This window comes from Mirounga angustirostris, unplaced genomic scaffold (assembly GCF_029215605.1).
Source record: "Mirounga angustirostris isolate CCGP_5_RB_7025 unplaced genomic scaffold, mMirAng1.0.hap1 SCAF_9, whole genome shotgun sequence".
In the NCBI taxonomy this organism is placed as follows: domain Eukaryota; kingdom Metazoa; phylum Chordata; class Mammalia; order Carnivora; family Phocidae; genus Mirounga; species Mirounga angustirostris.
The window spans coordinates 45,197,498-45,222,514 of NW_026991717.1; the positions used below are offsets into that span (position 1 = coordinate 45,197,498).

At 39.9% G+C, this 25,017-nt stretch overlaps 1 long non-coding RNA gene across 2 annotated transcripts in view; it reads left to right on the plus strand.

The window, feature by feature from the left end:
* Window positions 1–25,017, plus strand: part of LOC123861144 (uncharacterized) — a 233,484-nt gene that overhangs the window by 42,420 nt on the left and 166,047 nt on the right. For both annotated transcript variants that reach the window (XR_008508030.2, XR_010405002.1), the window contains exon 2: window positions 13,149–23,247. This is a non-coding gene — a long non-coding RNA (uncharacterized LOC123861144). The remainder of the gene's footprint in view (window positions 1–13,148; window positions 23,248–25,017) is intronic.

Below are 25,017 nucleotides of genomic sequence, written 5' to 3' on the forward strand. Positions count from 1 at the left end.
AGGCAGCTAGCTTAGACACAGATAGGATAAAGCAGGGATCTGACAGGAGCTGGGGACACAAGAGGGGAGATTGTTCTTCTGTGAGGGCTTCTTGAAGAGTGGCAGGTGCAAACTCCTTGTTCTGGGGATAAGAGAGTGGAACAACGCCATTTCCTCCCTACCCATCAGCAAGGTCGGACTTCAGTGAGCAACACAGCATCCTCCAATGGAGGCTGGAGCCACTTACTCCAAGCTCCACCCCCCTGAGCCCTGTAGGAGCATCTCCACTAGGGCAAGTTCACCTGAGAATCAGCGCAGCAGGCCCCTCCCCCAGAAGACCAGCACAAACCCCTCGCACACAGCACACCTGCTGATCATAGAGTGCTGTAAAGATTCAGCTCCAGGGGAAGCAGGATCTAGCTTCTTTTAACAAGCAGACCAAAACATAATCTAGTTAAAACTTGCCACACAGTGGACAAGGTCCAAATACCCTGCACTGAAGGCAAGGAGAAACCCTGCAGAGGACTGACATGAGGGAAGGAACAGCCTTCACACAACACAACAACAGAGTACACACTCTGTAACACCTCCTGAAGCACCAGACCTAGGACAGTATAGGACCTCTTCTTAATATGACCATTACTCTCAGAAGCAGGAATATAACAGGCTTTCCCAACAATCACACAAAAAACAGTGACCTAAACAAAATGACAAGATGGAGGAATTCACCCCAAAAGAGAACAGGAAGAAGTAATGGCCAGGGGTTTAATCAATACAAATATAAGTAAGATGCCTGGACCAGAATTTAAAACCAGTCATAAAAAAACAAGCATAGAAGACGCTAGAGAATCTCTTACTGCAGAGATAAAAGAACTAAAAACTAGTCAGGTCAAAATTAAAAAAAAAAAATGCTATAATTGAGATGCAAATTGACTGGATGAAATGACAATGAGGATGGATGAAGCAAAGGAATGAATCAGTGATACAGAAGACAAAATTATGGAAAATAATGAAGCTTAAAATGAAGAGGGAAAGGTATTGGATCACAAATGTATACTTAGGGAACTCAGCCACTCCTTAAAGTGTATTAACATTCATATCATAGGAGTCCCAGAAGAAGAGAGAGAAAAAGAGACAGAAGGTTTATTTGAGAAATTATAGCTGAAAACTTCCCTAATCTGGGGAACGAAACAGACATCAAAATTGAAGCACAGAGAACTCCCATTAAATTCAGCAAAAAGCTGGCCATCACCAAGACATATCATAGTCAAATTCACAAAATACACAGACAAGGAAAGAATCCTGAAAGCAGCAAGGGAAAAAAAGTTCTTAACCTACAAGGGAAGACAAATCGGCTTCACAGTAGATCTGTCCACAGAAAATTGGTAAGCTGGAAGAGAGTGGCATGGTATATTCAACATGCTGAATGGGAAACGTATGCAGCCAAGAATACTTTATCCAGCAAGGCTGTCATTCAGAATAGAAGGAGAAATAAAGGTTTCCCAGATAAACAAAAACTAAAGGAGTTCATGACTAGTAAACCAGCCCTGCAAGAAATATTAAAGGGGACTCTTTGGGTGGGGAAAAAAAGACCAAAAGCAACAAAGACTAGAAAGGAACAGTGAAAATCACCAGGAACACCAACTTTACAGGTAACACAATGGCACTAGATTCATATCTATCAATAATCACTCTGAAAGTAAATGGAGTAAATGCTCCAGCCGAAAGACGTAGGCTAACAGAATGGATAAGAAAACAAGACCCATCTATATGCTACATACAAGAGAATCATTTTAGACCTAAAGACACCTGCAGATTGAAAGTGAGTGCATAGAAAACCATCTATCATGCTAAGGGATATCAAAAGAAAGCCAGAGTAGCCATACTTATATCAGACAAACATGCTTTTAAACCGAAGACTGTAACAAGAGATGAAGAAGAGCACTATATCATAATTAAGGGGTCTATCCATCAAGAAGATCTAATAATTGTAAATATTTATGCCCCCAACTTGGAGCACCAAAATATATAAATCAATAACAAACATAAAGAAACTCATTGATAGTAATACAATAATAGGAGCTTTTAACACCCCACTTACAGCAATGGATAGATCATCTAGGCAGAAAATCAACAAGGAAACAATGGCTTTGAATACCACACTGGACCAGATGGACTTAACAGAATATTTCAGAACATTTCAGAACTTTCAGGACATTTCATTCTGAAGCAGCAGAATACACATTCTTTTCGAGTGCACATGGAACATCCTCCAGAACATCACATACTGGGTCACAAGTCAGCCCTCAGCAAGTACAAAAAGTATTAAACATGTTGCCAAAGGCAAGGGAAACAAAAGCAAAAATGAACTTTGGGACTTAATCAAGATAAAACGCTTTTGCACGGTAAAGGAAACAATCAACAAAACTAAAAGGCAGCCTACAGAATAGGAGAAGATATTTGCAAATGACATATCCGATAAAGGGTTAGTATCCAAAATCTATAAAGAACTTATCAAACTCAACACCCAAAACCAAATAATCCAGTTAAGAAGTGGGCAGAAGACATGAATAAACATTTTTCCAAAGAAGACATCCAAATGGCTAACAGACATATGAAAAGATGTTCAACATCACTCATCATCAGGGAAATACAAATCAAAACCATGTTGAGATACCACCCCACACTGGTCAGAATGGCTAAAATTAACAACACAGGAAACAACAGATGTTATCAAGGATGTGGAGAAAGGGGAACCCTCCTATACTGTTGGTGGGAATACAAACTTGTGCAGTCACTGTGGAAAACAGTATGGATTCTTCAAAAAGTTAAGAATAGAACTACCGTACAACCCAACAATTGCAGTACTAGGTATTTATCCAAAGGATACAAAACTACAGATTCAAAGGGATACATGCACCCTGTTGTTTTTAGCAGCATTATCAACAATAGCCAAACTATGGAAAGAGCTGAGATGTCCATCGACGTATGAATGGATAAAGAAGATGTGGTGTATATATACAATGGAATATAATTCAGCCATCAAAAAGAATGAAGTCTTGCCATTTGCAATGACGTGGGTGGAGCTAGAGTGTATTATGCTAAGTGAAATACAGGTCAGTCAGAGAAAGACAAATACCATATGATCTCACTCATGTGGAATTTAAGGAAAAAAACAGATGAACATATGAGAAAGGGGAAAAGAGAAAAGGAGGGAGAGAAGCAAACCATAAGAGACTCTTAATGATAGAGAACAAACTGAGGGTTGATGGAGGGCTATGGGTGGGGGATGGGCTAAATGGGTGGTGGGTATTAAGGAGGGCAGTTGTTATGGTGAGCCTGGATGTTATATGTAAGTGATGAATCACTAAATTCTACTCTGAAATCAATATTATACAATATCTTAACTAACTGGATTTAAATAAAAATTTGAAAATAAAAATAAAAAAATTCATTTGTGGACAAATCATGTATTTTTCTTTAAAAACAGTATGAATCACATAAAATGGCAAAAGTAAAAATTTGCTCACATATTGTAATTATGAAAAGTATATAGTACACACTAAAATATAATATTTAATAAAAAAATAAACTACAAGTGGGTCAGTCAGGAAATCAAAGAGGAAATAAAAAATACATGGAGACAAATGAAAATGAAAACCTAATGGTCCACAGTCTTTGAGATGGAACAAAACCTGTTCTAAGAGGGAAGATTATAGCAATATAGGCCTACCTCAAGAAGGAAGAAAAATCTCAATCTAACCTCACACCTAAAAGGGCTAGAAAAAGAACAACAACAAAGCCCCAAGCCACTAAAAGGAAGGGAATAATAAAGATTAGAGCAGAAATAAATGAAATAGAGACTAAAAAAATAATAGAACAGATCAATGAAACCAGGAGCTGGTTTTTTAAAAAGATTAATACAATTGATAAATCTTTAGCCAGATAATTTTTAAAAGAGAGAGGATTCAGATAAAAAAAAATCACAAATGAGGAGGAAAAATAACCAACACTCCAGAAATACAAAGGATATTAGGAGAGTATTATGAAAAATGTTATACCAACAAATTGGACAACCTGGAAGAAATGTATAAATTCCTAGAAATATATAACCTTCCAAAACTGAAATAGGAGGAAATAGAAGATTTGAGCAGACTGATTACTAGCAATGAAATTGAATCAGTAATCAATGACATGGATGGAACTAGAGGGTATTATGCTAAGCAAAATAAGTCAATCAGAGAAAGACAAGTATCATATGATCTAACTGATATTGAGAATTTGAGAAACAAGACAGAGGATCATAGAGGAAGGGAGGGAAAAATGAAACAAGATGAAACCAGAGAGGGAGACAACCATAAGAGACCCTTAATCTCAGGAAACAAGCAGGGTTACTGGAGTGAAGGGGGGTAGGAGGGATGGGGTGGCTGAGTGATAGACATTGGGGAGGGTATGGACTATGGTGAGTGCTGTGATGTGTAAGACTGATGAATCACGAGCACCTGGGTGGCTCAGTTGGTTGAGCGACTACCTTCGGCTCAGGTCATGATCCTGGAGTCCCGGGATCGAGTCCCGCATCGGGCTCCCTGCTTGGCAGGGAGTCTGTTTCGTCCTCTGACCCTATCCCCTCTCATGTGCTCTCTGTCTCTCTCATTCTCTCTCAAATAAATAAATAAAATCTTAAAAAAAAAAAAGACTCATGAATCACAGATCTGTACCCCTGAAACAAATAATACATTATATGTTAATGAAAAAAAAAAAACTAACAGGGGCACCTGGGTGGCTCAGTTGGTTAAGTGTCCGACTCTTGATTTCACTTCAGGTCATGAACTCAAGGTCATAAGATCGAGCTCCACATTGGGCTCCATGCTCAGTGGGGGGTCTGCTTGAGATTCTCTCACTCCCTCTGCCTCTTCCCCCTGCATGCACTCTTGCTCTCTCAAATAAATAAATAATAAATATAAATTTATATACAGAGCTCTGTATGAAAGAAATTGAAGATTAAACAAATGAAAACTATCCCATGCTCATGGATTGGAAGAACCAATAGTGTTAAACTGTCCATCATCCAAAGCAATCTACAGATTCAATACAATACGTATCAAAATACCAGTAGAATTTTCCTCAAAACTAGAATAATCCTAATATCTATGTGGAACCACAAAAGACCCTGAATACCCAAAGCAATCTTAAAAAAGAAGAACAAAGCTGGAGGTATCGTAATCCCAAATTTCAAGATACAGTACTAAGCTGTAGTAATCAAAACTGTATGGTACTGACACAAAAGTTGGCACCTACATAATGAAACAGAACAGAGAGTCCAGAAATAAACCCATGCTTTTATGGTAAATTATGACAAAGGAGGCAAGAATATACAATGGAAAGAAGACAGTATCTTCAACAAATGGTCTTGGGAAAACTGGATAGCTACATGCAAAAGAATGAAATTGGACCATTTTCTTATACCACACACAAAAAAGCCCTCAAAATGGATTAAACCTAAATGTGAGACCTGAAACTATAAAGTTCCTAGTAGAAAACATAGCAATAATTTCTTTGACATCAGCTGTGAAAACATTTTTCTAGATAATGTCTCCTCTGGCAAGGGAACCAAAAGCAAAATTAAATTATTGGGATTACATCCAAATAAAAACCTTTTGGACTGTGAAGGAAACCATCAACCAAAAGTCAGCCTACTGAATGGGAGAAGGTATTTGCAAATGATGTATCAGATAAAGGGTTAATAACAAAATAAATAAATAACTTATGCAACTCAACACCAAAAAACCCCACAAATAATCCAATTAGAAAATGGACAAAGACCTGAATAGATATTTTTCCAAAGATGACATGCAGATGGCCAGCAGACATGATGATGCTCAACCTCACTAATCATCCGAGAAATACAAATTCAAACCACAATGAGCTATCACTTCACTGTTGGAATGGCTAAAATAAAACAAGAAATATCAAGTGTTGGTGAGGATGTGGAGAAAAGGGAACCCTCGTGCACTGTTTGTGGGAATGCAAATTGGTGCAGCCACTGTGGAAAATAGTATGGAGGTTCTTAAAAAAATTATAAATAGAATTACCATATGATCCACTGAATTCCATTACTGGAAACTTATCCAAAGTAAGTGAAAACACTGGTTTGAAAAGATATATGCACCCCTGTGTTTATTGCAGCATTATTTACAGTAGCCAGGATATGGAAGCAACCCAAGTGTCCATCAGGAGATGAATGGATAAAGAAGATATATATAGAATAGAATATTACTCAGCTATAAAAAGAATGAAATTTTGCCATTTGCAACAACATGGATGGACCTAGATGGTATAATGATAAGTGAAATAAGTCAGTCAGAGGTAGATACCATATGGTTTCACTCATATGTAGAATTTAAGAAACAAAACTAACAAAGAAGAAAAGAGACTCTTAAATACAGAGAATAAACTGGTGGTTGCCAGAGAGGAGGTGGAGGGATGGGTGAAATATATAAAGGGGATTAAGATTACACTTACCTTGATGAGCCCTGAGGAATGTATGGAATTGTTGAATTATTGTACGCTGGATACTAATATAACACTGTATGTTAATCAAACTTGAATTTAAAAATAAATTTAAAAAAAGAAAGAGCAGAGAAATTGTTTCTACAAAGAGCAATGAGTCTGCTTGAGAGTACACATACCTTCTTGTAAAAATCGTTTATCCTATGAATTGTAGCATGACTACATCATCATCTCCCTCGTAATATTCTTTTGCATTTTATAGCACTTTAACATTTTCAAAGAACTTTCACCCACCTCATAATATTTCATGCTTACAACAACCCTATGGATGACTGGCTGGAATTATGCCTGCTTTATAGATGAATGAGCCTTAGGAAATCTGTATTGCCCAAGATACAAGGCATTTCTGCAGTGCTACAAAGTAGCTAGTAGGTACATCTAGGCCTGGAACTTTAGCTGGAAGTCATAGCTCCTAGCACAGTGCTCCTTACAGTATTATTATTTCATGTTGCCAAATTTGGGAAGATTTATAAGGTAACTTCAATAGTAAAAAAGACAGCAACTTCAAATACAGTTTTTCCCAATATTTGGTAGAAAACTTCATCCTGGGTGAATAGGAAGTAAAGCACTTACTGTCATAACTAAGAGTTTCAGTCCTGTGCCCTTCCATTCTATGTACTCTAGGCCCTCCTCATATCTTCCATGCCTCTTTCAAAACCTTCTCTTAGAGCCCAAGCAATGATAATTGGCAGCGGGACCATTTAATAACCACTGGATCCATAAACCAGAGCCTGAGGCTTTGGAATTTTCAAGAGCTTAATAAAATGTTGGAATTCTGGAAGAAAATTACTGAATGAAAAATCTAAAACTATAAAATTGATATTAATAAATGTTTAAGGTTTTATAAAATGAAACATTTAACAATCAACTGCAATTCATTTCAATTCATATATTTTTTTAAAAAATATTTATTTATTGGACAGAGACACAGTGAGAGAGGGAACACAAGCAGGGGGAGTGGGGGAGGGAGAAGCAGGCTTCCCACTGAGAAGGGAGCCTGATGTGGGGCTCGATCCCAGGACCTTGGGACTGTGACCTGAGCCGAAGGCAGATGCTTAACAACTGAGCCACCCATGCACCCCTCAATTCATATAATGTTATGCAAATCTTAAATGTGGGATGCTGGGTATTTGATATAATGTGAGAGAGGTAGGACTTCCAAGAAAGCAAGAGTGCATGGAGCCAAAAAGAGGCCTTAGAGCAGCCCTTGCTACCAGCTAGAACTTTTCCCTTTAGTTTTAGCAGCACTCCTGAAATGATGCCACACAGCCTCTTCTGCTTGCAAACGATGGTGGCCCTAGTGGTTTCACTTGTCTCTTCTGGACCAGCCTGTGCTGTGACCAAGCCTGAGGGTGAAAGGTGTTCTTCAGTCCCAAGGTGAAAACCACCCAACAGAATAGCAATTTCAAGGAAGGAAGTCAATGTTCCTTAGAGGCAATGGCTGGTCTGAGAGAAGAGGAAAAAATATATGCTTAATCTTTTGATCTGTCAAATGAAAGGCATGTTCTCAAGTGAATAGATGCAATACACAGGGGCTTAATTACTGAGCTTGGGGAGGGAAAATAAAACACACAAATAATATGTTTATTCTGTGTGGGAATATATAACATATACAGGACATAATCACGGACATTTGAAGTGGATAATGTGTAAGGTTATCCTGGCCATTCCCTGAAGCCAGAGTGGGGTCAGTATCACTTTGTATTCCAGACTCCTCTGTCTCATCTAATTGGCAACATGGGTAAGGGCTTTTTTTGCCCTGTTTCTTTAAAATCAAAGATTCCATGGAGGGGCAGGGTATCATTTAAAGCCTTTTGGTGTGTATGCATTGTCTTCTGACTTTTCTGTAAATAAGGGGTCCCTCCAGCCCCTGCAGGTCCATATAGTTCAGGGATGAAGTGAAGAAAAATACAGAACTTCTTCTCTTTTCCTCGAAAAACCCACTTGTCCAAATTCTTAGAGTAGCTGAGCTGATGGCAGGGGTGGTGGGAAAATGATTACTCTAATTCCAAGCATCTCTGGCTGTGATAACAATCTCTTACAGTGGTACAGGGCTTCCAAAAGTTACCAAGTACTTTATTACCCACACTTGCCTGTGCAATTCATGACAGCTCTAGGAGAATGTGAAGTTAGGTATAAGCCCCTTCTAACGACAAGAAAACAGAGTCAAAGACGGTGTGTGACTGTTCCAAGGTTATGTTGTTGGTGAGTGGTGAGAGCAGAACCCAAACCCAGCCATTTGGCTCAAATTCCAGTGATTCTTTCCACATAATTAGGAATAGGTTTTTTGTCCCACTTCTCTTCCTTTGGAATGGTGAGTAGCTAGATCCAAAATAGTCCAAAACTCAAGAATGCTTGAGTGGTGTGTGTGCCTTCTACAGCGGTGTAAGAGAAAGCCCAGATGGTTCCTTCAGGATAGGCCTACTAGGAGAATGGGCTACTACTGGGGAGGGTCACTAAGTAAAAGGGTTCAGTCTTTAATTGTTTCTGTTTAGAACCTACTTACCTTTTAGGGATGGTGGTCAGAAGCCCTAGATATGGAATGAGGTAAGCTGGGTTCAAGCCTGCTCTGTGCTACCTGGGCAGTTCTAAGGAAATTATTTAATGTTGAGCCCTTAAGTCTTTGTTCTCAAAGGGATTCAGTAATCTTCAAGAATGATTATTATGGTGTAAGATAAAACACTTAATGTAAGTTTAAAAATTAGTAAAAGGAAAGAGTAGGTAGGACATTTTGAAGCACCTTTAAGCCTGAATCACGTGAAAGGGGAAAGGCTTAAGGATGCACTGGGGTAAGGAACAAGGTGAAGATGTCTGCTACAAGTATTGGTAAAAAAGCAACTGAGAGTGTAATGGTTTGTATTTTAGGGACAGAGTGGTGGTTCTAATATCTTGAGCATCAAAAAAGCCACATCAGGTATTTCCTTTGAGAGCAAAATGGAGCTCAGAATGAGTTTCCTAAAATACATTGCATGAAATTCTGTTCAGTTGCTGGAAAAAGGCCACAGATTGGGCTCTAAGTTTCTATGCTGCCAAAGCAGGAGAGAACCACAGTCTGATTCAGGGACCAGCAAATGTTTTCTTTAATGGGTCAGATACTAAATATTTTCAGCTTTGTGGGCCATATACATCTCTGGTGCATTTTCTTGTTTGTTTGTTTTGGTTTTCACAGCCCTTTAAAATCCTTAGCTTGTAGACCATATTAAAAGAAGCTGTGGGCTAGATTTTTTCTTTTTAAGATTTTATTTATTTGAGAGAGTGAGAGAGAAAACAGGAGTGGGGGGTAGGGGCAGAGGAGAGGGAGAAGCAGACACCACTCTGAGTAGGGAGTCTGACTCTGGGCTGGATCATGACCTGAGAGGAAGGTAGATGTTTAACTGACTGAGCCACCCAGGTGCCCCTGTGAGCCAGATTTGACCATAGTTTGCTGACCTCTGTGAAAGAGATGCTTTTTGTCAATGAGGTAAAAAGCTGCTATGAGGAGACAGTAGTTGTAGATGCTAAAATCCTAGAGAAATGTCTAGAAACTCTTCACTCTTCCTTGAGTGGACACTGCATGGCAGCAGTTGCTAGAGTGGGCAGTTAGCTAGATATGAGCTGGAGGCAGGGATGGTGGTAAACAGTGGTTTCCTGGCTTCCCACTTCCTAGGGCTATCAGATCAAGAATAACAGGTGCAGAGCATGCACTGTTCTTTCCAGCCTGTGTCCTACAATAACCTATAACTTCATTATCATATATTTACTTTGTGGTTTTGACATCCCCACACCCATTGGGGGAAGACAGCCATGACAGTTCCAGCAAGAAAACTACCCCTCCTAACCAGTAGGAAGAGTCCCTTAGATTGGAGACCACCCTATCTATGACTCATAACTTAGGTGAACATAAAAAGAAAAGACACCCTTAACCCCAGTGCAATTGCTGCCTCTGGGCCTCCCTGCTCTCCCATCTAGAATGTACTGTCCTTAATAAACTGCTTTGTGCTTGCTCTTTTCCTTCGGGCTGTCTTTATTCGAGCACAGATCCTCACATAAATCTTTCATGGGGAATCTAAGAACCGAGACCTCCATTCACACAACACAGAATCTTCCAGTGGTAACACAGTCATATTTTTAAAGGTCATCGAGGGGAAGGATTAATATCCTCTGTTGAAAACTGACTGAGCCAGACAAGAGTGCTTCTGATCCCAAAACTGTATCAGCACCACTCAAGGTGAGAGGCAAGTTATTCTACCTGTCCAAGCCTGTGTTTTCACCTCTTCTCTAAGATGAGGATAACTGTAAGTGTCCTGCTCGCCTTCTAGGGTAATTGCAAGGATCAAATGAATTTCTATATGTGAAATTGCCTTGTAAATGATTCTAACAACGGTTAGAGTGTTGGTTACTATTTATCAGCTCAGGCATAGTCAGTTGCTGGTAGTTGGTCTGTGTCCACCATACACACAAGAAACTCCAGTCTAGTGAGGGAAGAGAGGAAAAAGAGGAAAGTACCTCAACCCACATGCAAAGACATAGGCACAGACCAGCCCTGGTCTTCAAGGAGCTCATGGTGGGTGAGACCAAAATAACACCAAGGTAACAAAGTTAATCTAATATCATTTGTGCTAAAGTGACCCACCTAGAGGCACCAAGCAACTTAGTTTTAGAGATACATTTGCTGTTGCAGTATACTAACACCAGCCTTTAACTGAGCACGTATTATTTTTATTTTTTATTATTTGTCAGATGTTGTTCTAGCTTCTTCACATATTATCTCATTGAATTTCACAATCCTAGGAAGTAGGTCTTACTGTCTTCATTTTTTTAGATGAGGAAATTGAAGCTTAAATCATCAGGCAAATATGTGGCTAGTCAGGGGAGGAGTTAGATTGTGGTGAATGATTAGAAGTAGGCTAGCCTGGGGCGCCTGGGTGGCTCAGTTGGTTGAGCGACTACCTTCGGCTCAGGTCATGATCCTGGAGTCCCGGGATCGAGTCCCGCATCGGGCTCCCTGCTCGTCAGGGAGTCTGCTTCTCCCTCTGACCCTCCTCCCTCTCATGTACTCTCTGTCTCTCTCATTCTCTCTCTCTCAAATAAATAAATAAAATCTTTAAAAAAAAAAAAAAAAGAAGTAGGCTAGCCTGGTAGGCTTCCTGGATGCAGCAAATTTGAAGCATAGTTTTAGAGAAACAGAAGGGCAGGGGCAATTGTGTGAAGGTTTGCTGTAGGATTTGGAAAGTGAAATGAGTTCAACTTCCTCTTATTATTCATACTGCCCAATTCTCCAGGTCTTTCCTGCCACCTGACTTGCCTCCTTCTGATTTGTTCAGAAGGATGAGCTAGGCAGGGAGTCAGCTTGCAGGGGCCAAATATGTCACTGTCCTTTGTGCATTGAACTTAATTTCATGGAAACTGCTGGAGGCTTGGATCCAGGAGTCCTTGGCTCCACTCACCTCTGTCCCCAAGTTATTTTGGAACCTTGGGTTGTCCCTGCTCTGGGCTCAGTTGTTTCCTCTGCAGATTGAGAGTGTTGATCTCACAGGGTCCTTCCACTTGTGAAATATCCTGGATTGCAGTATCCTCAAAGGCAGGAGCTAACATCTAACAGTGAGGGAGTAATGCTTTCTCAGGAATGTCAGAACATGAGGCATTAGATCCTGGGTCCACAGGAAAGTGAGGTGTCCTGTAAATGAATTTCCCAAATAGCTGAGGCTGGCATTTTTAAACACATAAACTTTGTTGTACATACGTAACTGCAGACATAAATCTTTTCTAAGTTTTTTTGTGATTTTTATTTCTTATTAAACAGAGCATATCAAATATCAGTGATCTTTTCATTTATAATCCAGCCCATTTTTGCACTGTGAAGTTCACAGATGTATTTATTGAGTTATGTGAAGTTGCTTTCCCTTGCACTAAATAGCTCCTGGATATCATTTTCAAGAAATCTTAAATCTGATTTCTGAGGTTTTTCAGTCTCTATCATATCATATATTACCTCTTGCCATTGTCTTTGTGGTGTTGCTATTAACTTCTTGCATGTCTGAGTTTCTGGCTTCAAACATGCTCTGAGATAGGAAATCAGATTACCTTCTTTGTTTGGATATAAGAATAAGTAGGATTAGATGGGCGCCTGGGTGGCTGAGTCGTTAAGCGTCTGCCTTCGGCTCAGGTCATGATCCTGGGGTCCTGGGATCGAGTCCCACATCGGGCTCCCTGCTCGGCAGGAAGCCTGCCTCTCCCTCTCCCACTCCCCCTGCTTGTGTTCCTGCTCTAGCTATCTCTCTCTCTGTCAAATAAATAAATAAAATCTTAAAAAAAAAAAAAAAAGAATAAGTAGGATTAGAAGGGAGCACGTGGTTATCCTGTAAATAAAGTGAGCTTTGGAGAAGAACTTTTGAATGTCCACTTCAGTTATTTTTAGCTTGTTTTGGGGTTCTCAGCCATGTTACAGGTAATCAAGAATGACTTAAAAGCAAACTTGAGATTAGGGAGGTTTTTTAGTTTGGTATATAAATGCCAAATAGCTCTGTAGTTTATTCCTTTTCCCACAGGCCAATGTCCCAGTCAGCTAAGGAATTGTAATTCTTTTAATCTTTTTTTATATTCTCTGTTCTTTTTGTCAGACCTCTTGTGATTTTAAAGTTGTGAATTTCCACCCTCAACATCTCTCAGCTTCTGGGTTACACAAAAATAAACGTGCTACTCTGTGGACAAATGTCTGCAAAGAAAAGAAGAGTGTCCTCCTTTGTAACAACAGTGCCTGAGACTGCAAGTGCTGAATTCTGTGGGTTCCTCGTCTTCTTGCCTTGTTAATTGCTAACTGATTTCATCATCCTCAGCTTCTGTAACCTTTGGGTCATCTTCAAGTCCAAGAACACAGTATACATCTCATTTCCAAACTCAATTCTTCCCTGAATGACATGGGGAGACTCTGTAAACAGGTTGAGTTGTGAGTATCATTTATATTCATTAGTACTAATTATTATGTACATGCAGCCAGAGGCTGAAACACATCTTTTATAAATGGAAAGAGAGCATAAATAAATGGCTACTTCTGCATATTATGTTGACTATGGTTTCTCTTCCCTTTATTTCCAGGCTGCTATGATACCATGTTCCACCTTCCCCCCATAAGGGAACTTGTTCAGTATTTCTTGTGTCTAATTTCTTTTTGATAGGAGGGCAAGGAAGGATAGGACATAATCACTGATCCTCTCATTTGTGGTCTGTTACCCTTTCCCCCCTTTCTTTTGGTCTCATTATTTTATGTTACCAATACTTTGCATGCCATCAGAATTATGTTGGAAGGGGACCTGATGAATTCTACTTCCTTGATCACAGTCCTCAATGTTGATGAGGGTGAATCTGGCCCATCACTGCCTGAGTGGCACTAAAGTCAGAGTTTTTTCGACATGCACATGGTGGCTGGGCCACCAGTAGCAACAAGGGTTAGCAGCCCTTCCCACCTGATTGGCAGATGGCAGTTCAGTTTTTTCTACTTTGCAAAGATGTGGTCAGCAAAGGAACAGCATGCCAGAAAGAAAGGGGTCAGCTTTTCGGTCCACTCCTTTTAAAAGGTTGCCAGCCTCTAATCTAATCCAGTGGTTTATTTACTGCTCCTGTCACCTTTCCAAAGTGCTGTGAACTCAAAGAGTTTGTGTTTGCATCTCAGAGGGCTTCTCTTCACCTTGGAGTTGGTCTCTTATTTCCACTTTCATTTCTGTTCAACTTGAATAGTTGAGAACAAAAGTCTGATGTGCTACTTTCATTATACAGATATCACTATGGCTCAATATGAAATGTGGAAAAAAAGTGTTAAAATATATGAATCCCCTGCTCATTCCTTGAAAAGTCATTGACTGGTAATAGCATCAAATTATTATGTTAGTTTGCTTTCAGTTTCTTGGTCCAATTGTAATTTCAAAATTGAAAGTTCCATTTGTCCCCCCAGTGAACCAGTGAACCAGTTTTTAGAACTTGTATCTTAAACTGTGGAAGCACTAAATTTTGAGGATATCTACATTAGAGGCAGTTCTGTCATGCAAACTGAGGCCCAAACAGAAAATGGGAGATTCTCAGCTAATTCCTCAGAGTAAGTTAAAAGATGCATCTGTATTTAAAATGGTAAAATCAATAGAACAAAAATACATCTAAGGGTCATCTAAAGCAATGGTGAGTTTTAAAAAAGCTATTAAAAAGTACTTAATCGTGTCTTTTTAGGTTTATCTATATTTATAAAGAGCGATTTTTCAATTAACATACATTGGTGTAATTTGTTGAACCTGTCGATGGAGGTTAGGGATGATTTATCCTCCTACTTTCTTTGCACATGCAAGCATTAGTCCAAGAAGTTTATGATTTGGAGAAGATAGATAAGTCAACCTGGGCAGAGTGCCAAGCACAGGTTATATGGATTATGCTGAGAGCCAAGATTGAGGGAGAGCCTGGATAAGAGATGGTACCAGAGCAGGGTGACCCAAACTCAGGCTGGCAGTTCAGGATTTTGGGACAGGTCATGACATGCAGGAACCTAAAAACCCATATTTGTTCTAGCTTTATTGTTGACAAGCTATGGATTCTTGAACTTGGACATCAGGTCCTTTCTAGGCCTAAGTTTTTCACTTTACAACATGGGAATAACAAAATCTGCTTTATGTTGACTGTGAAAAGGCAATGAGACCCAGAAATAGAATTGTTTTTAGAATCAACAGCGCCTACTGATCAGAAAGTGCAGCATATTGGCTTGGACTTTTTGCCAAACCAGTTTCCCTAGTCATTTTTTAGATAGTATAATGTGAAATATAAAAGTAAAAAACTATGGGTAACACTATGTTGTATCACCATTCAAATTTAAGTCTCATAATGATAAGGGTAAATTATATAGCAGTAGCACAGATAGGGTTTGTTGGGGTCTGAGGGATAAAATTCATTGTACAGTATCTACTTTATTGTGGAAACAAAAACAAACAACAAATTTCCAAAAGTTTTTATTTTTACTGCTTGCCAATTTCTTCAATTATCCTCACACTCGAAAACTGTCATAGAGATCAACAGCTTGAGCTAACTACAGGTCAGACGTATATTTGTTCAAATACAATAGGCTGCATCTTGATTTTTTAAACTATCAGAGAATGTGAGTTTTGCAGAGTCCACTGAGGAGGTAACAGTGTTGCATTCTACCATTTGCTCTGGTGGTTTGTAAGTTCTTGCTGGTGCTAGTAAGAGGCTCTGAATTTTGAGACCTTTGTGGTTCTTTTTCTTTTTCTTTTTTTTTTTAAAGATTTTTATTTATTTATTTGACAGAGAGAGAGATAGCGAGAGCAGGAACAGAAGCAGGGGGAGTGGGAGAGGGAGAAGCAGTCTTCCCGCAGAGCAGGGAGCCCGATGTGGGGCTCGATCCCAGGACCCCGGGATCATGACCTGAGCGGAAGGCAGACGCTTAACGACTGAGCCACCCAGGCGCCCCTTTGTGGTTCTTTTTCCCAGCAACCATTTTTATTTCCCTTTCTTCAACCAAATTCCATTGAAAATCTAGCACATTTTCCAAGTAACTGCTTTGCTGGTAGTATAGCCGCTGTATTAAAGTGACCGTTTCAAGTTGGCTAACATGAGCACTGAATAAACACATATTGATATTATAGAACAAAATAATATATTAGCACATTGCTCATTTGTGCTCCAATAGTCACCCTGATACTATTTGTCATGTGGGGAGTGACAAACACAATTACACCCAAGTGCTAATAGAGTGGAAGGGCAAAACTGCCTGACCTCGGCATCCCGGGTCGATTTAAATGTTTGATGTCTCATTGAATTAGTATCACAGTGTGAAAGACAAAGCTCAAACTAATGGAAATGAGCCTGGACATGCAATACTGCTGATTGGGCTGACATAATTAGAATAATATTCCACGCAGAGCTAATAACAAGCCAAAGAAATAAATAACCAAGAGATAACCTAATTGCTGCATGCTAAAACGTTCTTTTGAATATGCTAAGGTTAGCATTTTCTATTTACTTATAAAGCACACTGATGAGCTTAAAAGAAAAACGTAGTAAGCATAGTGGAAGGGCTGGACACCAAAATACACTGCCCCCTGGAGGGCCCAGCCCCTCCCTGACACCTGGTGACTGCCACCAGTAAACATTGTTTGCAGGCCTACTCCATGTCAAAGCACGTGTCTGGGAGAGGGAGATGGTGACAATGTGAACCAGACATATACTTTGCCTCCAGGAGCTTATGGCCCCATGGGAGTGATGAGACGAGTATAAAAACAGAGTGGGAGGAGGTCAGTGTGAGAAGATGGATGGAGGAGGGTTAAGGAAATCCCGCTGTGGGAGACTTCACTTTCAGCAGATGTGCAGATTCTCTAGCCTGAAGACTCGAATAGAAAGTACAGTAATTTACTGGGGTTGTACTCTGGTTTCTTAACCTGATACCTGAGGAAGATTCCAATTCATCATAGATTCCAGTATCCCAAGGAGGAAAGGCAATATTGGGATTGGTGTGGTAAATCTTTGCTTATGCTTGAGGAGTACTAATAAAAATCCCTTCCATTTGTGTTGATTTTTATAGTTTTCACAGTAGTTTCATCTACACTATTGCGCTCAGTTCCTACAAGTTCTAAGGCAAAGAGGCATGCTCTATTTACCTTATTCTAAGTGTCCAAAGGGAAATGATGAGGTGCAGGAAAACTCTCAAAAGTAGACTTCTCTGGCCTCATGGAAATGAGAGCTCACATTTATTTTGGTTCATTGTTGTATCCCCAGTGCTGTAGAATGCTGCCTGGTACATAAGAGGTGCTGAATAAATATTTGTTGAATGAATGCTTATGTACTTTACCTTGGTTATCTCATTTAAACCTCCCAGAAATCCGGAGGTGGAACTATCAACAACTGCATTTGACACATGAGGAAATCAGAGCTCAGATAGGTCAAGTGACTTGCCCCAGGTCAAGCTAAAAATTGGTGTGGCCACTTATGACCCAGAGCATGTGGTAGCTGTGAGTGTAGATTCTTCTGAGGAATTTGGTTATGAAAGGAAAGAGGGAAAACAGATTATAGGTTGAGCTGGAGACATGGCCTTGAGATGGGGATGCTATGAATAGATTTCTAAGTAGGGGGAAAGCAACTGTGGCGAAGAAACTGTTGAGTCTCATAGACTGTGAGAAGCAGAACTAGTGAATTTACTGCCTTTAACAAACAGGAAACCTGAGACTAAAAAACCAAGTGACCACACAACTAGCAAGTGGCAAAATAGGAATTAACGTTAGGAATCCTGAGGCTTGTTCACCATTTCAGCATTATTTGCATATCCTTGGCTTGTATACCATCAAGTTTCAAGTTATATTTTCATAATATCTTCACACCAAGTAGTAGGCAACATGGAATAATGAAAAGAAGACAAGTCTAAGGATTAAGAATTATGTGTGTCCTTGTCTCAGCTTTGCCACTGATTGGCTGTGTGACCTTAGGTAAATCTCTTCAGCTTTCTGGGCCAATCTCTTCCCATCTCTTCTAAAATCGTAATGACCTATGGAATATTTTTGAATTATCGACTATTTCAAATGATCCCAATCCAGCTCCTTGTGATTATAAAGGTTATCAGGAGTTGTTTCTGTGAAATCTTCCAAATTCCTTAACAGGTTTTCATACTTTTTTGGTCTGTGGTCCACCATAACTGAATCACCTAAACCACTGTTTTTATAATTAAGATATCCCTTAAGACACCTTGCCAAAGGAAAGAGGTAAAATGGCATAGACTTTTGTGAGAACGTGATGGAATAATATGTAGGTTTGTGAAATATTGGATGAAAATTGTTCATGCCCAATTATAGGTGTCACCCACTCACTGATTTTTGACTTTTTTTTTTTTTCACAAAGCCTTTGAGTATCTAGTGTGAGGCACGTGTGGTGTCATTTATCTGCACAGATGTTGTAAGAGGTCAGCCATCCTGTGACTTCCTGGTAGGTTATAGACATTATTTTAATAACTGTGGCCCAAGGTGAGACATGATAGAGATGTTCTTTAAATTCCCATGGTAAAATTTGCTTCATGTAAAAGAAGATGATGTGGAAGAGGAGGAGGAGGATGATAAAGATTTTTTTATAAGATTGACATGGGCTCTTAATATTTCGGTTCATTAAATCTTTTATTAAATAATGGAAACAGCTAAGCGGTTGAGTTCTAGTTGAGTTCTAGTGTAATGGAAGCAGTTGAGTTCTAGTATAATGGAAGCAGTTGAGTTCTAGTGTAATGGAAGCAGTTGAGTTCTAGTGTAATGGAACTTGAAATGGTGAGCTCATTTATGTTTGATTTCAAGATATAAGTGTATACTTATGAGGTCCATGTAGACTTAACTACAGTCTAGTCCTCGAAGGGAAAAGAACTTCAGGGATTCCATATCTACACAGGCATTTTTTTTATTAAAGCAATATCAAAATGTTCAAGATGGGGTGTTTTCTCCTGTGTTTATAATTATCGACATTGTGTTAGTTCAAACTTCATCATTTCTCACCTGGATTTTGCTGATAGCTTCCTAATCAGTTTCTCTTTCTTGTCTATGTAATTTCCAAGGGATATTCCTGAAAAGGCAGCCCATGTGTGCAGTTGCTTAGCTTCATATCGCTTAGAGGCTGCCATTGTTCTCAGGATCAGTCTAACTTTAGATGAGCAGCAGTGCTGGTGTGGAGGTCTGGACTAGGTTCAGCACCCTTCACTATTATCTCTTAATTCTTCCCCTCTGCATCCTTTGCTGTAACTTTATAAAGCTGCCTGGAATTTCCTGAGTAAACTCTTCTCTCCTCCCCATCCCAGGTTTGTGTCTGTACTGTTCCCCTGTCAAGAAAGCTCTTCCTTTTCTTTCCTCCCTGACTTACTCCTCCTGGGTCCTTCAAGACTCAGCCCAAGAGTCACTTTCTCCAAGAAGATGCACCAGGTCTCAGCTCTTTCTGAGTTCCTCTCTAAAGGAACCAGAACTTTTGATTGATTGTTATAGGTCTGTCTTTCCCATGAGATTCAAGGGCATGTGCAGACAGCAGGCTCTAGAGTTAGGTAACAGAAGGTCAGCTCCTCCATTTGCTAGATGTGTCCTCAGGTAAGTTCCTTAACCACTCTGTGCTGCAGTTTCCTCATCTGTGAAACAGGGATAATAATAGTACCTATTTCTTAGGGATATTGTGAGGATTGCACATACACATTTCAGATTTTATTTGTTTATTTGAGAGAGAGAGAACACAAGCCAGGGGTGGGAGCAGCAGAGGCAGAGGGAGAAGCAGATTCCCCGCTGAGCAGGGAGCCCAATGCAGGGCTCAATCCCAGGACCCTGGGATCATGACCTGAGCCGAAGGCAGACGCTCAAGTGACTGAGCCACCCAGGCGTCCCACAATTCTTTTTTTTTTTTTTAAGGTTTTATTTATTTATTTGACAGAGAGAACACAAGCAGGGGGAGTGGGAGAGGGAGAAGCAGGCTCCCCGCTGAGCAGGGAGCCCAATGTGAGGCTTGATCCCGACGTTTAACTGACTGCACCACCTGGGTGCCCCAACACATATACAGTTCTTGAAACAATGCCTGACAAATAACATGCTATCTAAGTATTAGCTATTAATTAGTGGTAGTAGTGGTAGTAATAGATGTAAACTCATTTAGAACAGTGCCAGGCATGTAGTAACTATTAAATTAATTGTTAGTGATGATGATGATTAGCTTCACAAGGCAAGTTGACTTGGGAGCCTTGCAGTAAAGGGTAAGGCCTCAGAATATAGAGGTTTGGGGTGTCATTGAGATATGTCACTAGGAGGTTGAATGGTGACTCCTACACTGAAGGAGGCAATTATTCCCTGCATTCCTGGCTCAGATGCCTAGAATCTCAGCTCAGGATAGGTTACTGCAGCTTTGCTATTGCCCTGGAGATACTTCTTGGCAAGCAGCATAGTTCGAGATATGCATAAGATGGCAGGAACAAATGTGGTTCATGGCTGACTCATTGACCTTGGCAGTGACTGAGAAAGTCACTATTTAAAAAGCAATTTTTCCCCCTCTGGTAAGAAGTGATACTGGTGTTGGAAGGTGGGGAGGGGAGCAACATATACTGAATGAAACCTGCTCTTTGTGATGTGGCAGATCTTCTCAGTGTAAAATCGCTCAATGAATTAAACCCGAGGACTGCCTATTTCCCATGTTGTTCTGGGGTTCACGGAACAGTTCTAGAACCTGGGATGTCTAAATACATGACCTTCAAAATAGGAAAGGCTTGCCTGGAGTTCCTTTGCCTCTTTACAGATGAAGTTGTTTTTGTTTTTGTTTTCTTGCCATAGCTTTCATGATCTCTCGTTAAAAGGATGATGATAAATGTCACTTTTGTATGTGTAGGTATGTGCACATTCCTTGGAAGGAGAGGTAGGCCTACACAGGAAAGTACATTATTTCATTTCATTGAGGGTTAAAGGCTTTAGTTCAGTTTTTTACCAGTTGATTCTGAGATAGAGCAGTGCTGACCCAGCAATGGCCACATGTGTTAGCAAAGGTATTTCTTTGCATTTGGTTTGCTGATCAGTTACCTAAAGAGGTGTATTCAAAAGAAGGAGCAGAAAGCCAAGTGTGGGAAATGCAACAGCCAGTTGCCACTCACAGTATAATCCAACCAGTAATGAAAAGCAGTACTACTTACTGTACTTAGTCCTTCAACCAGATCGGTCATATACTTAATGTACTTGTGGGGTCAGCCATTTTTGGTAGCCAAAGCTAAAGGAGGACACCCACTCATTTGCAAGTTAAGCCTCTGAGTGGCCTGAGGAATTCTTCCCAAGAGTTATTACAAAGGGATTTTCAGAACTCAAAGCATGCCCACACATTTCGAAATAAACCAAATACTGAAACAGCTCTCTTAATTCATTCTGGCTAAGATCATCAGACCAAACAAAACAGTGAATTTATTAGACTTCTTGTGTGACATATGTGTTTAGAAACTTTATTGTGGAGGCTGGAAATATATCTGGGAAGGTATCATTTGATCTTTGAGTCACTGAGGTATTGAAAAGATGCTGAACCAATAGCAGGGAACGAGTGGCAAAAAAGGATGAGAAAATAATTAATTCTAATATTCTGACCTAGCATTCATCCATACAGGACTTCCAGTAGCCACAAAGGAAGCCGTGCCTCTGTTTTATTCGGTATGAGAGTTATAATTTTAGTGCTTTCTGCTTTTGCTATACAATCCATTATTTTTATTGTTCAACTGCTTTTATGGAGAGCTTCTTGTGTGCAGAGCACTACCTACTGTGTGTAAGAGAAGACAGTATGCCCAGCATATGTGCAGTGTATAAGGTGACCCCTTATTGTGTAGCCCAACATTTCACTTTTTCATATTGTTTCTTAATTGGAACAGACTTGGGAGGGGTAACAGAACCCTTACTTACTACATTTTACTCTAATTGTGAAATTATAGAAGAAATACAAAAAGGTTAATGTGGAAGCATGAGAAATTTGAAATCTCTTGGTAAACTAATTTCCATTGACTGTTCTTAAGAAGGAATGGGTAGGCTACCAACTTTTAATTTGAGGCTAAGGAATATATTTTGGGAATGGGCCATTGGAAATAGCATCATCACCACAAATTAAACAAAGCTATTTTATATATCCAAGCTTGGTTTACCATCTTCCTCAGAATTTTCTGGCTGACAGAGATCAGAGCTGATAAGTCATGTTAACTAAGTCATGTTAAACTAGTGTCAACTGATGCTGAAAATATGAGCCATCTATAATTGTCTTCTTCATATGATGGAGATTTCTTGAATGATCAGGAGATGGGATTCTTACTGTTTTGATACCAAAATATATTACTGAGTCACAAAGAATAGTGAGATTGAAGCAAAAGACACTAGGAAATTCTGTTCAGGATCAGGCACATCAGAATTTTCTAGGGCTTGAATCTGTCATTACGGACATTGATTCTGATAAATTTGGAAATTTTGTAAGCTAGAGATTTCTACTGTTAGAATGCAGAATACACCAGCTTTTACATTATGGAATGGAAATTCTCCTATTGGCCATATTGCATAGAGGGCATGAATAAAATAATATGAGTAACCACCCCAGTGTTGTTGCCATTTATGTTTTACATGAAACATGAAACTAAAACACATCCCCATTGTGTGCTGGCTTCTCTGCCTAGAGCTGACACTCAGCTCTTAATAACAGTGCTTTACATTGTTGGACACTTATTATGTGTCAGTCACTGTTATGAATTTTACAAGCATTACCTCACTGAATCTTCTTAATAGACTTAAGTGGCAGTTACCATTATCATCTTCATTTTGCTGAGGAGAACCCTAAGACCCACAAGGTCAGCCAGACAGTAAGTGGCAGAGCTGATTTTAAACCCAGGTCCATCTGAGTTCCAAGTGACTGTTCTTAGTTTGAACACAGAACACATATGTCAGGAGTCCTATGCAAGTCCCAAGATGTACTACCATTCCCATGGAATTCCATGGTTAATCTGAGTATACATGTTATTGGCCAGTGGCCCTTCTTGCAGGTCAGCTGTTTACTCTCAAAGCCTGGAAAGTGTATATGTTGGGATCTGATTTGCCTTGACCCCATATCTCTTCTCTCCCCATGCTTGGAGTCCTTTGTCATTCCCTGCTTCTACCTTTGGGGACAGTCCTGAACGGAGGAGGTGAGCATGGACTCCTGCTTCAACCCAGCATCAGCCAGCACTAGGTTAGTCTGCCCCACCCTGGTGCTTGGACCAATCTTATTGCCAAGGCCTTACCTTGTCCCATGGTTTGGGTAAATGGGTGCCTGCTCTGTAATGGGCCCCTTGTACTTACTCAGGGACCTTTAGACCATCACTAGCACACTGATGTGCTCTGCCTGCCTGTCAGGGCATACTCCATCCTGCTTTCTATTGCTAAGGCTTACCTGGACTCCCCTCTGTTTCCTATGATTATCCTTTCATTCTAGCTTCTGCCTTTCTGATGGCACCATTCTCACGGTTTGTCTTTTACTCCCTACTGCCTGCCCATGGGCACAGCAGGCTTTCAGCTTCAGCTCTTTTAGTGTCCACTTTCTGTTGGTAAGTCACCATTTACCATTCTGTGTCCAGCCACCCTACTGGACAGTAAGAGTTATGGATACCACATAAATGATAGTAATGATTAACCACCATGCTATTTCCATCCCCAACCACAGTGTTTAGCATTTGGTGGGCATTATTATTAAATAGTTACTGAACGTCTGAAATATATAGTGCCATACATTGTTTGCTTGACGCTTGCTAGTTTTATATAATTTATCTCATTTTATTTTATCTCTTTAAATTGAAGTGTAGTTTATATATATTAAAATGCATAAATCTGAAGTGTACAATTTGATGAATTTTGACATCTGTGTAACCAATACTTGAATTAAGATATACACAGAACTTTTATCACCCCAAACATTTCTCTTGTGTCCTTCACAGTCAATCCCTGAATTCTTCCCAAAAGCAACCACAGTTCTGATTTCTTTAGGTGTGGTTTGGTTTTGCCTATTATTGAACATTATGTACGACTAAATGTGTGTGTGTTCCTGGTTGATGAGGGATGGAGTGCGACTGTTAGTCAAAGAAGTCTTCATAGAGGGAGGAAACAGGAACTATAATTATCTAAGAAGATTTAGAGTACAGTTTCTGGAGAGAGGCAGCTTAGGTTAAAATCTCAGCCACTGACTAGCTATGTAATTTGGGGAAGTTACATGATCTCTCTAAGCCTCAATTTTCTCATCTAAAAAATAGAGATTCTGGGAGTGACCTCATGGTGTTGTTTGGACGGTTATACCAGGAATGTATGTGAAATTCTTAGGTCATGCCTGGCATGTAATACAGTAAATGTTAAATAGCTCCTTCTCCTCTTTCTGGTTAAATGAGATGGTTTGTCTGTCAGACATAGTACTAGGAGCTCTCTGTGATCACGTTTAGAACTTATACCAACACTGAACAGTCAGAGCTATCATACCCGTTTTACAGTTGATAAGCTGAGGACTAGAGAGGTGAGTTATCCAACATCACAAGGTAATCAATGGCAGACTCCAAAATCCAAGTGACATCTGTGAAATTCTAAGTCCAGTCTTTCCCTACTTTGACACTTGACCTCTCAAGAGGCCTCTTAAGCGTTGCTTCCAAGGAGTTGTAAGGCATGATATGACAGAAAGGAATAACGATTAACAATAGAAATTGCTAGTAATTGGGCTTGCTGGATGGCAGGTATTTTGCCAGACCCTTTCCATGCAGCTTCATTGATCTTGGCCGGAAGCCTCCAAGGTGAACACATCATAAACCCTCTTCTGTAGAATAGGAAACTGGGACACAGGTTGGGTAAGTGAGTCTTCCAGTGTTACCCAGCTGATAGGGGCAGATCCAGGAATTTTGTATGTGAGGAAATGGGGAGTGCTCTCATGATATGATAGATTTGGATGGACACTAGAGATGAAAAACTTGGTTAAGGGCCAATT